The sequence below is a fragment of the Leptonychotes weddellii genome, chromosome 15 (genome assembly GCF_054177405.1).
Source record: "Leptonychotes weddellii isolate Sample4059 chromosome 15, ASM5417740v2, whole genome shotgun sequence".
Taxonomy (NCBI): domain Eukaryota; kingdom Metazoa; phylum Chordata; class Mammalia; order Carnivora; family Phocidae; genus Leptonychotes; species Leptonychotes weddellii.
The window spans coordinates 10322837-10337386 of NC_138383.1; the positions used below are offsets into that span (position 1 = coordinate 10322837).

General features: G+C 46.6%; 1 long non-coding RNA gene across 1 annotated transcript in view; it reads right to left on the bottom strand.

Annotated features, from left to right (window-relative positions):
- Positions 1-7845: 7845 nt before the first annotated feature.
- The window catches only part of LOC145717292 (uncharacterized), a 51481-nt gene continuing 44776 nt past the window's right edge, over positions 7846-14550 (bottom strand). Inside the window, exon 3 of the long non-coding RNA XR_014140410.1 lies at positions 7846-8162. This is a non-coding gene — a long non-coding RNA (uncharacterized LOC145717292). The remainder of the gene's footprint in view (positions 8163-14550) is intronic.

Consider the following 14550-nt stretch of genomic DNA (forward strand, 5'->3'; position numbering starts at 1 on the left):
GAAAAAGAAAGGAGAGGAGACAGAGCAAAAGCTCAGAGACGATGACGGGTCCACCGCTGACATGCCTCGTGGCTTTGTGCAACTCGTCCCAGATTTTGGTGCTTCGGTTCTGCCTTGTGCAGAACGGAGCTCGTTGTGTTCAGAGCATCTGAGAACCACCAAGTTGGGAGAGATCTTCAAGGTCGTAGTCTGACCACTAAGAGCCTGACACCTAGTAGACACTAATAATTCTAATCCATCAGTGAAGTCATTGAGGGAAGGAGAGAACGTGTGAATGCTGGGATCCCTGTACACCATCTCTACAAGAAGTCATTCGATCTAAAGTGCCAGCAACGACATGACCATCTGCTGAGACGGGCCACTCTGTCTTTGGCAGCTGCAGCTGTTAACATCGTAAGCAAATCCAAATCCAAATCCAGAACTGCCTCCTGGAAGTTTCCATCACTGGTTCCAATTCCACCCATCGGGGCTGGGTGAGATGGGTTTGATCACTCTTCTACGAGGCAGTGTTTCATAACTGTCATGTCTCCCACTGGGTTCTCTCTTCTTCAGTCTAATTATTCCCACCTCCTTCAGCCATGCCCCAAATCACAAGAGAGTTTTAGGGTTTTTTTGTTTTTAATTTTTTTTTAAGATTTATTTATTTATTCATTCAAGACACAGAGATACAGAGAGAGAGAGCACGAGCAGGGGGAGAGGCAGAGGGAGAAGCAGGCTCCCCGCTGAGCCAGGAACCGGACATGGGGCTCGATCCCAGGACCCTGGGATCATGACCTAGGCCGAAGGCAGATGCTTAACCATCTGAGCCACCCAGGCACCCCAAGAGAGTTTTAGGGTTATAGTGACTGCACCATTGCCATCATTGTCCTCTGAATGAGAGACAGTTTGTCTAGGTGCTCCTGAGCTGAATTCAGTGATTCATCTGTGATTGGACCAGGAAGGGAAAACTGGGTCTGTCTCCTTCTTGTTGCAGATCCTGTGTCTAATGACGCAGACAATTGCCTCACTGGTGTGTGCAGTGGCTAAGCCTACTCATCTTACCCCAAAGCTGAATGTACTTTTAGATCCCAAACAGATGCTCGGTTACGGGTTGCTCAAGGACAAAGAGCAATTCTTTGGGTCTTCTGTGCTTCAGACAAAATTAAACACATCAGGGCCAATGAGTGATTCATTATTGCAGTTAAATTCTATTTCAGCCACCCTCCTCCCCATCTCACACCATTATGCCTACTTCCCACGAGTCAGTAATGAAGGAGAGAGGCATCCCTGAATCCCCCTCTCACCCTGATTATAACTCTAGAAAAGGGTCTTTAAATTATATAATAGAGATGTTGAATTGTTCCTTGCACATGTTAATACTGGACAGTTTACCAAGTATTTTTCAAATACTTGGGGAGTGTACCTTATTTTTTAGATTTTTATATCAGACAGAATTACATTTGCCCTGAAGGGATAAGAAGAAAAAAGTTCCACCAACAGAAAGAGGAGTGTATTTCCCCCATATGACAAGATGTCCAGAGGAAAGTAGTTCAGGGCTGGTAGGGGGCTCCATGATGGCATCAGAGACCCAAGCCATTCATAGCCTTCTTATCATGAGGTTAAGTCCTCATGTTCACAAAATGGCTGCTCACCTCTGTGCATCACATCTATCTCCCAGGCAGAAAGAGGACAGGTGAGTGAGGAGAAAAGAGAAAGATACATTCTAGCTGACTGGAATAAAATAGTAACTTTCCAAGACACCTCTTTCCCTCCAACAAACTTTTACACACACACACACACACACACACACACACACTGGAAAAGCTGGATTAAAACGTACATTACCACTACTAGAAGTAAAGATTAGCTTTTCTTTAAGGAAGGGCAACTCTAATAATCACGATGGTCTAAACTCTGGATCCAATCAGAAAAGTAGGTCGGCATCCTCCCATCGGGAGCAAAACAGATGGGTGTCACCATGTGACCACGGCCATGTATCTTTTTTTCTTGAGGTTTCTTTGATGTTCGGTAAATTGGCTTTTGTGCTCCCGGTCCTTATTAAAAGAGTTTTCCTCAGCCTTCTCCTGGGCATGACTTCCAAATGTGTCTCCACATTTGCTATGATTCCACTTCATTTCACAAAGGCTTTGGTCTCAGCCTTGGTTTTGTCCCATTTATAGTTTACAGAAAATCGGGGAGCTGATGCAGATGAGCCTTATTTCACAAACCGACACTAGTGTCAATGTCAAACAACAAGGGGTCAGAAATGGCAGGGTTCCACTCGCAGCTCCACCATTCCTAATGTGCAACCTTGGCCAAGTCCTGTGACTTCTCTGCATCATTATTCCTTCACTAGTGTATTAGTTTTCCATTGCTGTGTAACAAATTACCACAAACGTAGCAACCTACAGCAATGCCTGCTCATTATCTCAGTTTCTGTGGGTTAGGAGTCCAGGCACAGCTTAGCTGGGTCCTCTGCTCAGCTCTTATTTGAGACTCAGGGTCGTTGCCAAAGTCCATTTGCTTGCAGCTTTAGAAATCTTGGTGGCGGGCGCCTGGGTGGCTCAGTTGGTTAAGCAACTGCCTTCGGCTCAGGTCATGATCCCAGTGTCCTGGGATCGAGCCCCGCATCGGGCTCCTGGCTCAGCGGGAAGCCTGCTTCTCCCTCTCCCACTCCCCCTGCTTGTGTTCCTGCTCTCACTGTCTCTGTCTCTGTCAAATAAATAAATAAAATCTTTAAAAAAAAGAAAAAAGAAAAAAAAAGAAATCTTGGTGGCATGTTGGGGGGCTTGGGTGACACAGTCGGACTCTTGGTTTCAACTGGGGTCATGATCTCGGGGTCATGATCTCGAGGTTGTGAGATCGAGCCCTGTGTCAGTCTCCATTCTCAGTGCAGAGTCTGCTTGGGATTCTCTCTCTCCCTCTCCTTCTGCCCCTCCTGCTCATGTGCGTGCTCTCTCTTTCCCTCTCTCTCTCTCTCTAATAAATAAATATTTTAAAAAGAAAAAAGAAAAAAAAAGAAATCATGGTGGTGTGCTTCTATATGGCCAGCATGACTTGAGTCTCGAGCCCCCTGAACTTCTTTTAAAGGGCTCACCTGATTAGGTCAGGCCCACCCAAGATAAACTCCCTTTTAATTAATTTATAGTCAACTGATCAGGGGCCCTGATTACATCTGTAAAATCCCTTCATCTTTGCCACAATGTAACATAATCATGAGCTATATCTCATCATATTCACAGGTCCTGCCCACACTCAAGGGAAGGGGACTATACAGGGCGCACATAATAGGGGGCAGAATCTCAGACCATCTTAGAAGTCAGCCCACCATGCCCTTCAACATGAAGATACAAATAGGACCCATCTTATATGGTCACTCTGTAGATTAAATGAGATGGTGAATATAACAGGAAGCATCCAGCCAGCGACAGCTGCTATAATTATTCCAGCATTTCTAAGTATCTACTACATGGCAGGCCCCACGCTAGGAGCTGAGGATTCAGAAAATAATAAAGTAAACCTTGCTGTAAAAAAATCACGGTATTTCTCTAACACTAAATACTCCACCCCCGCCCACCCCAACCCCGTTCAAATCTGGCAAAAAGCAATAAAGCTTTAAAATCCAACTAAATGACTTTTTGATACAAAGACTCAGGGTTGGTTTTTTTGTTTTTTTTCCACTTATTGAAGCCACTGTCAAAAATAAAAAGTGCTGACTCCAATCGAATACTATAATCCACAGGATCATTATTTCCACCCTTAAAAGCCCCTCCTGGTTTGGCCGCTAACTTGCAGTCAGAGGAGCGCTGTCTGGTAAAGCTGGGGCAGCACACGTGAACTCAACTCTCCCTCAGTGGTTCTTAGCCTTGGCTGCTCACGGTCGAATCCTCTGGAGGGCTTGTCCAGGGTCCCGCCTGCCGAAACACAGGTGCATTTGGCCTGGGGTGCAGCCTTGCTTTGGAATTTTTTAAGCCCCACCCTCTCCCCCAGGAGGCTCCAACACACCACCAAGGATGAGAATTTCTGCTGGAGCCAAAGTCTGATAGTTTCCCGCAGTCTGAAAGCCAAATTCCCCTTAAAGAGAAACTGTTGAAGACAAGACGGGCCAGACGCGTGAGCGGCGGATAAAGGATTTTCCCATTTACTTGCAGCAAAGAGACTGAAATTCAACACATTTCACACCTTTTCAAGCCGCTCTCCCGGGTCTGGACTGCTGTTCCTTTTCGCAGACAGCCCGCCTCTGGGTGGGGAGTAGCTGGGATCGTGCTGAGCACAGAATACATTTCCCAGAAAGCTGCATGTCTTCCACCCATTCATTCAGTCTTTATTTACTGTCACCTGCATGTATAGAGCACTACTGTATGCCAAGCTTCAGGATGGGTGCTGGGGCTTCAAAGACCAGCGGAACCCAAACTGTGTCTTCAAGAGCTCAGAGTCTAATGCCAAGATGCAAAGATGCCCTTCCTGGACCAGACGAGAAGTGCTTTCTGGATTGAGGGCACGAAGCTACTTTTTAAGTTGTAAATAATCTTTTTAAAAACTTTCTCCGTCTTCTAGGACTACGTGTATCTCCAGGGTTTAATCAGTCCCAGAGGGCAGCCTCTTTCCAACTTCCCCTCCATCTCCCTGGCGACCATTCTCTTCCCCCACCCCACCCCGAAAAAAAATTACCAAGGAGAGGAACATAAAAACTGCCGAATTTGTCGTATTATTGTGTAAGGAAAAAGAACAACATGAAGCCCCAGCCTCCGCCCCTCCCATCCCTTCTAACCCTCTGGAGCTTTTCTCCCGACAAAGGGGCACCCTCCACAACCGGGGACCGCATCCTGAGCTCGGTGGGGGCTGGCTCCTTCCATCCTGAGCTCGGTGGGGGCTGGCTCCTTCCACCTGCTTCCAGCAGGACTGATTGCCAATGCTGCAGAAAGCAAACACTGACTGAGGAGGCTTTGGCAAAGCCCAGGGAAGCTGCTGTCCTCTTTTTTTGGCGGGGGGAGGGGCAGAGGGAGAAACAGCATCTTAAGCAGGCTCCAAGCCCAGCTCAGAGCCCAAGGTGGGGCTCTGTCTCACGACCCTGAGATTATGACCCGAGCCAAAATCAAGAGCCAGACCCTCAACCGACTGAGCCACCCAGGCGCCCCTGGATTCCTCTTTTAAGATAACGCTAAGCCAGTGGCACAGCTGTCTGAGACAGAGCTGGTGGTGTAAAATTAGGACAGGATTTGGTCTGCCTGGGTCTAGAGGGGAACTTCCCCCCCAGAATAACACATGTCCCTACAGAGACCGGAGAGGGAGTTCAGCTGGCAGTTCATGCCCCGCCCCCAAAACGCCTTCCCCCTTTCATTTGTCTTATAAATGCTTCCTGAGAATCCACTGTGTACAAGACCCTGGGCTGGGCTCTGCTAGCCCACCACCACCTACTTCCACCAATGAAGGTTTTTAAAATGTCGGAACCTTACTATGGTCTCAAAAATTAAGTATTCCGGCAGATGCTAGAAAAAGTCATTCTGAGTTATTTTTTTTAAGATTTATTTATTTGACAGAGAGAGAGAGAGAGCACAAGCAGGGGGAGCAGGAGAGGGAGAAGCAAGCTCCCTGCTGAGCAGGGAGCCCGATACGGGGCTCGATCCCAGGACCCTGGGATCATGACCTGAGCTGAAGCAGATGCCACACCAACTGAGCCAGCCGGGTGCCCCTGCATTATTTTTTTCTACCTACTCTGGCATCCTGGGGAAACTGCTATATCAAGCCTACTTCATTCTCTAGTTTGAAATTCTGTTGGAAGAGCAATGCTTCATCCTGGGGTTGCTGAAAGCTTTCAGGAACCACATGACCAAATACCACCTAGACCCAGGTCTCCCACCCTGGCTGTCCACAACATTGGCTCCTAAAATCTAGAGAAAAGGAAAGGAGCAACACCTAAGGTCATGGCTGGCCCAGTAGAGGAAAACCTAGAGGTGGAGTCTTGCCATTAGTTATGGCTTTGGTGCATGTGGGGGGGTGGGGAGGGAAGAAGCAATTTTGTCCAACATCATTAGGAAGTTATATTACACCGAGGCAGGACTGCATCGCATGCTTCAAAATCGTCAGTGTGAAAATCAGTGATTAAGGGTCACGGTGATGAGATCATTTACTCTAGGACTTGAGAGACTTATATCTCTAAATGAGCCTTGGATCCCTAAGTTGGTTTAAATGTGGTCACACATAAGGTCTAGAATATGAACTGGATGGCTTCAAGTTCCCTGGGAACCCTAGACTTTGGATTAGACCAGCCAACCTCGGCTCGGTTTGCTTAAGGCTTGGCCATGGGCCAGATGTCTATCTTGCACAGTGATTTTGAAATTGCTGAGAAAACTTCAGAATCCTTGTTTCTATTTTGGAAATTAGCACTTGTCTCCTTGCAACAGGGGTTGTACTGAAGCATCCACTAATGCAGGGGGTGGCAAACTACAGCCCATTAGGCCAAATTTGTCCTGCCATCTGTTTTGGATGACTTGCAAACCAAGAATGGTTTTGCCGTTTTTAAATGGCTGAAAAAAAAGAAATCAAAAGAATAAAATTTTGTGATACATGAAAATGATATGAAAGTTACATTTGGTGCCCACCGATAAAGTGTTACAGAAACACAGCCACACCTACTCATTTACCTGTTATCTGTGGCTACTTTTGTGCGGCAACAACCACGTTGTGTAGTTGCAACAGAGATGATATGGCCATAAAGCGTAACGTTTTTACCATCTGGCCCCTCCAGAGAAAGTCTGCCGACTTCTACGCTAATATGAAAAAATAATTCTGCATAAATCCAAAAAAGTGAGAGGGTCACATAATTCATTACTTAATTAACCTAATTAAACGACCATATTGAAGCCCATAATGATCTTCTCTACTCAGTTAAACCCCCAGAGCAATAATTAACTCAACTCATGTGGCATCAGCAAAACAATTTGCCAATAATGCATCTAGCAAAGAGAACTGCCCACTGTGCTTATCATATTCCAAAAAGCAAATCAGACTATCCTATAGGTTCCATGTGTCTCTCCTAACGAGGGCTTTCATTCTTGGCTCTGGGTTGAGGGTCTGCTTCCTTCGAACCTCCCTTGTTATTCTGTGGGTGGGGTCAAACACAAAGAAATGAACCCTAGGTCTAGCGCTGTGCATGGATCCTAACAGCATGGCATTTCTCTCCTCGCTTCCCTGGAACAGACTGGAAGCTGCCGGTCCCACTGGGACCTGTTTACCCACCATTAATCTCGAGTCTGAGCACCACCAAAGCTATGGGACGAAGCTGGGACTTTTCTCCTCCAATATCAAAAAGCTTAGGAATACATGACGTGAGTCTTCCAAGGATCCCTTTTTCCCCTTACCCTTCGCACACTGAGGAATGACAGCGTGCCCCGCACGGGGGTACGCTCAGCAAATGAAGAGCTGACGAGGACCAAAGGAGCAGGAGTAAGTGGAGTGAAACACTCACAGAAGTCAAGTGGGGGACACAGATCCCTGGGGTAAAGGGTCAGGAAGCCCAGAGGAAGAGGAGTTGGGGGGGCGTGGGCTAGGGCTTAACTCTGGTGGAGGTGGCCCTTCACTGGAAGCCAAAATCAGAGCCCTGAAAGAGGAATAGGAGTGAGGCTGGGGAGGAGTAAGGTGAGGGCGGGGGAGGGGGGGAGGCAGGGCAGGGGTGGAGGGGGGAAAGACCAGGGCAGAAAGTGAGGCTTGCGTTGTGTTAAGAAAGTGACAACGATGCTGGAGATGCTAACTCTCCCAGAGGAAGGCAACGTGGCAAGTCAGGGAAAGGAGGAGGGCGGCAGGAGGCCCGGCTGGAGGCCTCTCATTGTGCCCTGCAGACGTGCTCTGCCCTCTGGGGGACTCTGGCCCCGTCCAGAGTGCTCGGGGTGCCCGGGCGCCATGGACATCCCTGCGGCTTCATGCCGTCGCTCTTCAAGGTGGGCTCTGAGCACTGCCTTCCTCGGAACAGAGTCACCACCCTGAAGCAATGCGGTGAATTTATACTTAATGCAAGAGACGGTAACAGGGAGACAGTCCTCCCACCTGGCTGGGTCTCAGTTTCTCCATGCAGGAAGTGGGATGTTGGATCTCTGGAATCCCCGGTGGCGCCTGGTTTTGTTCAGCTCCTCCGCCCGCCTCCAGAACTGCTAGCACGGTGTCCTTCGGGCTCCTTATGGTCAGTGCTGCAGAAAAGTAAAACAACACGCATCTATGTTTCCTGCTGTGTGGGCGGCAGGAAATGGCCCAAGCCCCTAATTGGGATGAGGTTCCTGCGGCGTGTCCAGCCGCCCACTCCTCAGCAGCCCCCACCCTCGCAGGTGTGTCGGCTGGGAAGGAGGGCACATTCGGTCATCAGCAACAGGAATCCGTCCCCTCCCCATGTTCCCAACTGTGTCCCTGCCTCTGTGGGTTGTAAAAGTGTCACCTCTGCAGGCAGGGAGGGCAGGGCATGCCCGGGGTGGCCCCGGGGTCAGAATCTAGGCTGGGCACCACTCTCCCACTGGCCACACACGGGCAGAGCTAGGAGGGGTAGCAGCTCCTTGGAGAAACTGGTGTGCGGGCAGAATTTGATGCTCTGTTGTCAGCCCGGAGAGGCTAGGGCAGGAGAGAGATCTGAGTGAGGGTGGGATCGTCAGGAACCCGGAAGACCAGGTGAAAGCAAGCATCACGGCAGTTGGAAGGCAGGGACTGAGACTGTCGCGGCAGTGGGCACCCAGCAGGACCCTCCAACAGAGAGCTGGGTCCAGGCAGAGGGTGCCGTGAAGGGGAACTCTCTGGCTTGGGAAATCCACTGTGCACCTTACGGTGGTGTCTCTCCTAGCGGAATGCAGGCGGGGCTCCTTTGTGCCTCAGTTTCTAATAGAAGCCAGATTAGAATCGCAAGATAGGACCCTGCAACACACATCGCACCCTGCCCCCTGCCCCTTGCCTCCAAGAAGGATGACTTGCAACCCATGGCATTCTTGACATTCCAGTTTCATATAAACCGTGCCATTTTAAGGCTGGAAAAAATAATCCATCATATGGGTGGGTGGTGAGTGCCCAAGTTCCTGTAGCGAGTGGCAAGCTCCTAACTAGAACTCAGTGCCCTGACCCGCAATCTAGCATGTCAGGCTCCCAGCAACAAACGGAAGGGATGGCCCTTCGATCCGTCTCCCAAGGCCATAGAAAATTAAGAAAGGTAAATGGAAATCCAGCTAATAATCAAGAGGCATGAACAAGAGCGGGCTGTTTTTAAAAAGTACACCTTGTCTTGGTGTGAGCACATGGGACTTGGTAATCACGTGCTACCTCAGCCCTCAGCTCCTCACTGCAGGTGCATGTGGCCCATCTGCCCCAGCAGGGCCCCTTCCGGCACTTCATGGACATGAAAGCAGAGAAGAGACTAGCCGGCCGGAAGGAGCGCCGCAGTCGCTTTGGAGACATCAACGTGCGCAAATGCTATCAGTTTGGGCAGATCTTCTCCCCTTTCCAGGCCCTCGCCACAACGGTGAGCAAGCTTCTCCTTGGAAAAGCGTTTGTAAGTCTTTCAGTGAGAACACGGACAAACCCCAGTTCTTTCCACTTTTAAGAAATATGTTAGTCAGTTCTGGTCACAAAAACGCTGCGTAACAAGCTACCCTAAAATTTACTGGCTTACCATTACAACCCCCCATGTTTCTCACTTGCTAGCCTGCAGAGAAATACACTCATTCCATTTCTATTGACTGCAAGTTCATAGGTAGGAGGGAGTGAAGAACTGAAAACAATAATCCCATCTACCACAAGAGACTAACTGTAGCCTAGTCCCTAACAGACAGTAACCTTAGGTTTAGGGGGAGATCTGAAGGCAAAAGGGTTGTAGCTGTGGTGTTCTGAAATAAGACCATTTCAAGAAGAGAGAGAGGTCTGGGGAAGAGGGAAATTTTGGGGAGAAGGGAAGATGGTTCTGGCTCCTATCCCTCTACCCTACCTGTGACCTTCTGGACTCATGTCAATTCAAGTGGGACCATTCCTAAATGCATTTCCTTAAAACCATTACTGTGATGTCTTTCTAGACATACATGCCTATGATTCTAACATTTGAGTGTGCATATGAATCACTTGGGAAGCCTGATTATAATGTAAATTCCCAGGCTTATAGTGATTTCAGTTCAGAGGGTTTGGGTGGGGTCTTGGAATTTCCTTTGTTAACAAATTCTCTGTTCACCACCTTCATGCATCGTCACTCGGGCACTCCTTCCCAACCTTGTTCACTTCATCAGTTGGCAGCATGACCAACCCATCCTTGTTTGCCTATGGATGGGGAAGAGCAGCACCCATGTGCTGGTTTGTACTATGTGCCAGGTGTAGTGCTAAAGGTTTTACCAATCCTTAATCTTCATGACCTCCACCACATTAACATCACCATCAAGTTATCGATGAGCCAAGAAAAGCTGAGACATGTTAAGTAACTTGCAAGATTATCATTGCTCAGTGCAGAGCCAGGATATGAACCTGCTATGCTAGACCAAGTGCTCCCCGCCCCCCAAACTGTACGTCATTGCCATTATTCTCCACCTTGTAGGAAATGCAAAGACTGGTGTTTCCCCGAGACCTGCCCATGAGTCCGAACCTGCAGAGAATGGGAATTTCCTGCACCACTGAAGGGAATCTCCAGGATTCAGAGCTGGGCGTGAGAAAGGATGACAGCAACCACAAAAAAGAGAAGCCAGCGAGTCACATTAAAATGCCTTTATTCCCCCCAATAGTTAAAGCAACAAAATCTAATGACATGAAATAATAAAAATTTTAAAACTGCATTCTGGCACCCTACTGCAAGACTTTGCATTAAAACAGTTAGAGACCAGAGACTCAGGAACACTGAAACGTTCTCAAACCTGACTTAACATTTAGATAATTTGAGAGCCACCAACATGCGTCTGTGTGAATATTCTGGGGAGAGTGAGAAAATTAGGAGCTGCAATACTTAACTAGAACTGAATCCTCAATAGGTTTTCCTCAGAAGTCTAAAGATGGGGGAAGGGATGGCTACAGTTCAATGAATCAAGAACCCCACTCTTTCCATCTCCTGGTCTACCATCACCAGAGTGTTGGATGGCAACCTCGGGATTCACTCCTCGTGGTGACAAAGCGGTTGCCACTGCACCAAACACCACATCCTCACATGAGCACATCCAACACAGGAAGGCCAAAGTTTCTCCTCATGCTACAAATACATGCACACGTGTACACACACACACATACACACAAGGAGAACCTTTCCTGGGAACCACTCAGCAGATTTTTCAGCAATTCTCGGCTAGGATGGTGCACCTTGCCCATGCTATAACCAAAAGGAAAGCTGGGAAGCAAGTTCTACCATCACTGAAAGAAAGTAATAAAATGACTGATGGGGGATCAATCAATGTCTGCCACAATGGACACTCACTAGTGTGCAGGTCAGACCATTACAGTGAGAAATTTCTATTTTCACTGGGTGAAATCTATCTTCTTATAATTTTTAAACACCCATCCTAAGGTTGCTCCTCCAAGAAACCTCCTCCACCTTAACTGGCTTTCATTTTCCTTTGATTTTAAAAGTAATGGATCGGGCCACCTGGGTGGCTCAGTCATTAAGCGTCTGCCTTCAGCTCAGGTCATGATCCCAAGGTCCTGGGATCGAGCCCCACTTCAGGCTCCTGGCTCAGCAGGAAGCCTGCTTCTCCCTCTCCCACTCCCCCTGCTTGTGTTCCCTCTCTCGCTGTGTCTCTCTCTGTCAAATAAATAATAAAATCTTTAAAAATATATAAAAGTAATGGATGCTTATAATAAAAACTACTCTAAAGTCCAATCAAGAGAATAACAATGACCCAAATCACACTGTTTAGAGACAACTAGTGTTTTCATCCAGGCACTTTTAGATTGCTTTTGATTCTCTTGCCATTATTGGTCATGCCGGGTTTCCTTTGGGCCTCGATCTCTTTCCCATAGTTTTCACTGGGTTGTCATTTGCCACCATTGCCTGACACCTCTTGACAGGCCACCTGATCCACTTCCGGGTCCCTTCTCTTGCTGCCATGGTTACCGAAGCCATGGTGTCTTCTTCCTTATAGCGCTGTCCCTAGGAAGGAGCTCTATCCTTTCCTTGCTTCCATCTTTTGAACATACTAAACAACCCCCCAAAACAGAAACAAAACTTATTCTTTCTTCTCAGAAAAATCTTTAACCTTTTTCACAAATTCATGGAGGGCGTCATCTTTTTGTTAATAGCATCATATAGCTATAGACCTCCATATATTTCTGAACAGTATGCTACGCAGAAGACACTACAGTTCCTCCTCTTCGAGCACATGTCCTTTTTCTTTTATCTTTTTTTTTCTTGGAGTTTCTTTTTTAATTTAATTTAATTTTATTTTAAATGCTAGTATAATTAACACATGGTGTTGTGTTAGTTTCAGATGTGCAGTAGAGTGATTCAACACTTCCATTCAACACCTGGTGCTGGTCAAAAGCCCACACCCCCACCCCGACCACACTCCCCTTTGGTAACCAACAGTTTGTTCTCTATAGTTAAGAGTCTATTTCTCGGTTTGTCTCTCTTTTTTCCCCCCTTTGCTCATTTTTTTGTTTGTTTCTTAAATTCCACGTACAAGTGAAATCATATGGTACTTGTCTTTCTCTGACTGACTTATTTCACTTAGCATTATACTCTCTAGCTCCATCCATGTCATTGCAAATGGCAAGATTTCATTCTTTTTATGGCTGTGTAATATTCCATTCTTCCGAAGAAGACATCAGATGGATATATACATATATCTCCACTTTATCCATTCACCTATGGATGGACTCAGGCTGCTTCCATAATTTGGCTATTGTATATAATAATGCAACAAACATAAGGGGTCATGTATCCCTTTAAATTACTGTTTTTATATTTGGGGGGTAAATACCTAGTAGTGTGATTGCTGGATCATAGGGTCATTCTATTCTTAATTTTTTTGAGGAACCTCCATGCTGTCTCCCACAGTGACTGAACCAGTTTGCATTCCTACCAACAGTACACGAGTGTTCCTTTTTTTCCACATCCTCGCCAACTTGTTTCTTGTGTTTTTGATTTTAGCCATTCTGACAGGTGTGTGGTGATATCTCATTGTACTTTTGATTCGCATTTCCCTGATGATGAGTGATGCTAAGCATCTTTTCATGTCTGTTGGCCATCTGGATGTCTTCTTTGGAGAAATGTCTGTTCATTTCTTCTGCCCATTTTTAATTGAATTATTTGTTTTGGGGGTGTTGAGTTGTATAAGTATTTTATATACTTTGGATACTAACCCTTTATCAGATATGTCATTTGGAAACACATCCTCTCTCAATCTGAGGCAAACAGCTCCCTCTGCAGCTGTGTTGATTAATTGCCTGCTTGCTTTTCATCTTACTGATACCACTTACAATTAACACAGGCAGAATTTTATATTTTAGTGTTTCCCATTTTGCTTGAGCCAGAGATCCACAAACTATGGTTCTCTGGCCAAATCCGGCCCTCCTCGTGTTTTTATAAATAAAGTTTTATTGGAACACAGACATGCCAATTTGTTTACATATTGTCTACTGCTGCTTTCGTGTTACAATAGCAGAGTTGACTAGTTGCAACAGAGACCCAAAGCTGAAAATATTTACTATCTGGCTCTTTACAGGAAAAGCTTGCTGAGCTGTCTTAACCCAGATTTCCCTTTATAAGTTCTGGCTAAGGTACCTGCTTTGCTGACCTCAGGTTTTTAAAATTTTTCCATAAGGTCTATGATTATGTCCATCTAAATTTTCCATCACAAATATGAACTCAAGTAACAATAACACTAACAGCTAAAATTTATCGCATACTGATACTTACCATGTACTAAGTGTATCGATTCTTTGACTTTCAGCAAGCTCACTATGAAGTAGGTACTACTATTAAGCTCACTTTCCAAAGAGGAAAACAGAGTCAAGGCAGGGTAAAGGAACATAGCTAATCAGTCGCAGAAGCGGAATTTGGACCCAGAAGATGATGCTCCAGAACCTATGCTCTTACCATTGTGGTAATCTGCTTACCCAGTGGTCATTCTCCCCCAAAGCTGCCTTCGCCCTGATGTTCCCAGCCAGTCTTCCTTACTGGTTTAAGTGTCAAGTGGAAGACCTCTGTGTGGTTTCATCCACCTTCTTGGGGATGAAATTACCAGCAAAAGAAGTCAAGAACTTACCCAGTTCCTTTTCTAGAAGGATCCATGGTAGAGGGCTGTCTAATGCCCCCATCACTACTCTACCTGCCTGCAGGCTAACTGGCCATCTGTGTTAAGAAACCATCCTGCAAGAAAGGGGAACCCTCCTACACTGTTGGTGGGAATGCAAGCTGGTGCAGCCACTCTGGAAAACAGTATGGAGGTTCCTCAAAAAGTTGAAAAGAGAGCTACCATATGATCCAGCAATTGCACTACTGGGTATTTACCCCAAAGATACAAAAGTAGGGATCCGAAAGGGTATATGCACCCCGATGTTTATAGCAGCAATGTCCACAATAGCCAAACTGTGGAAAGAGCCAAGATGTCCATCGACAGATGAATGGATAAAGAAGAG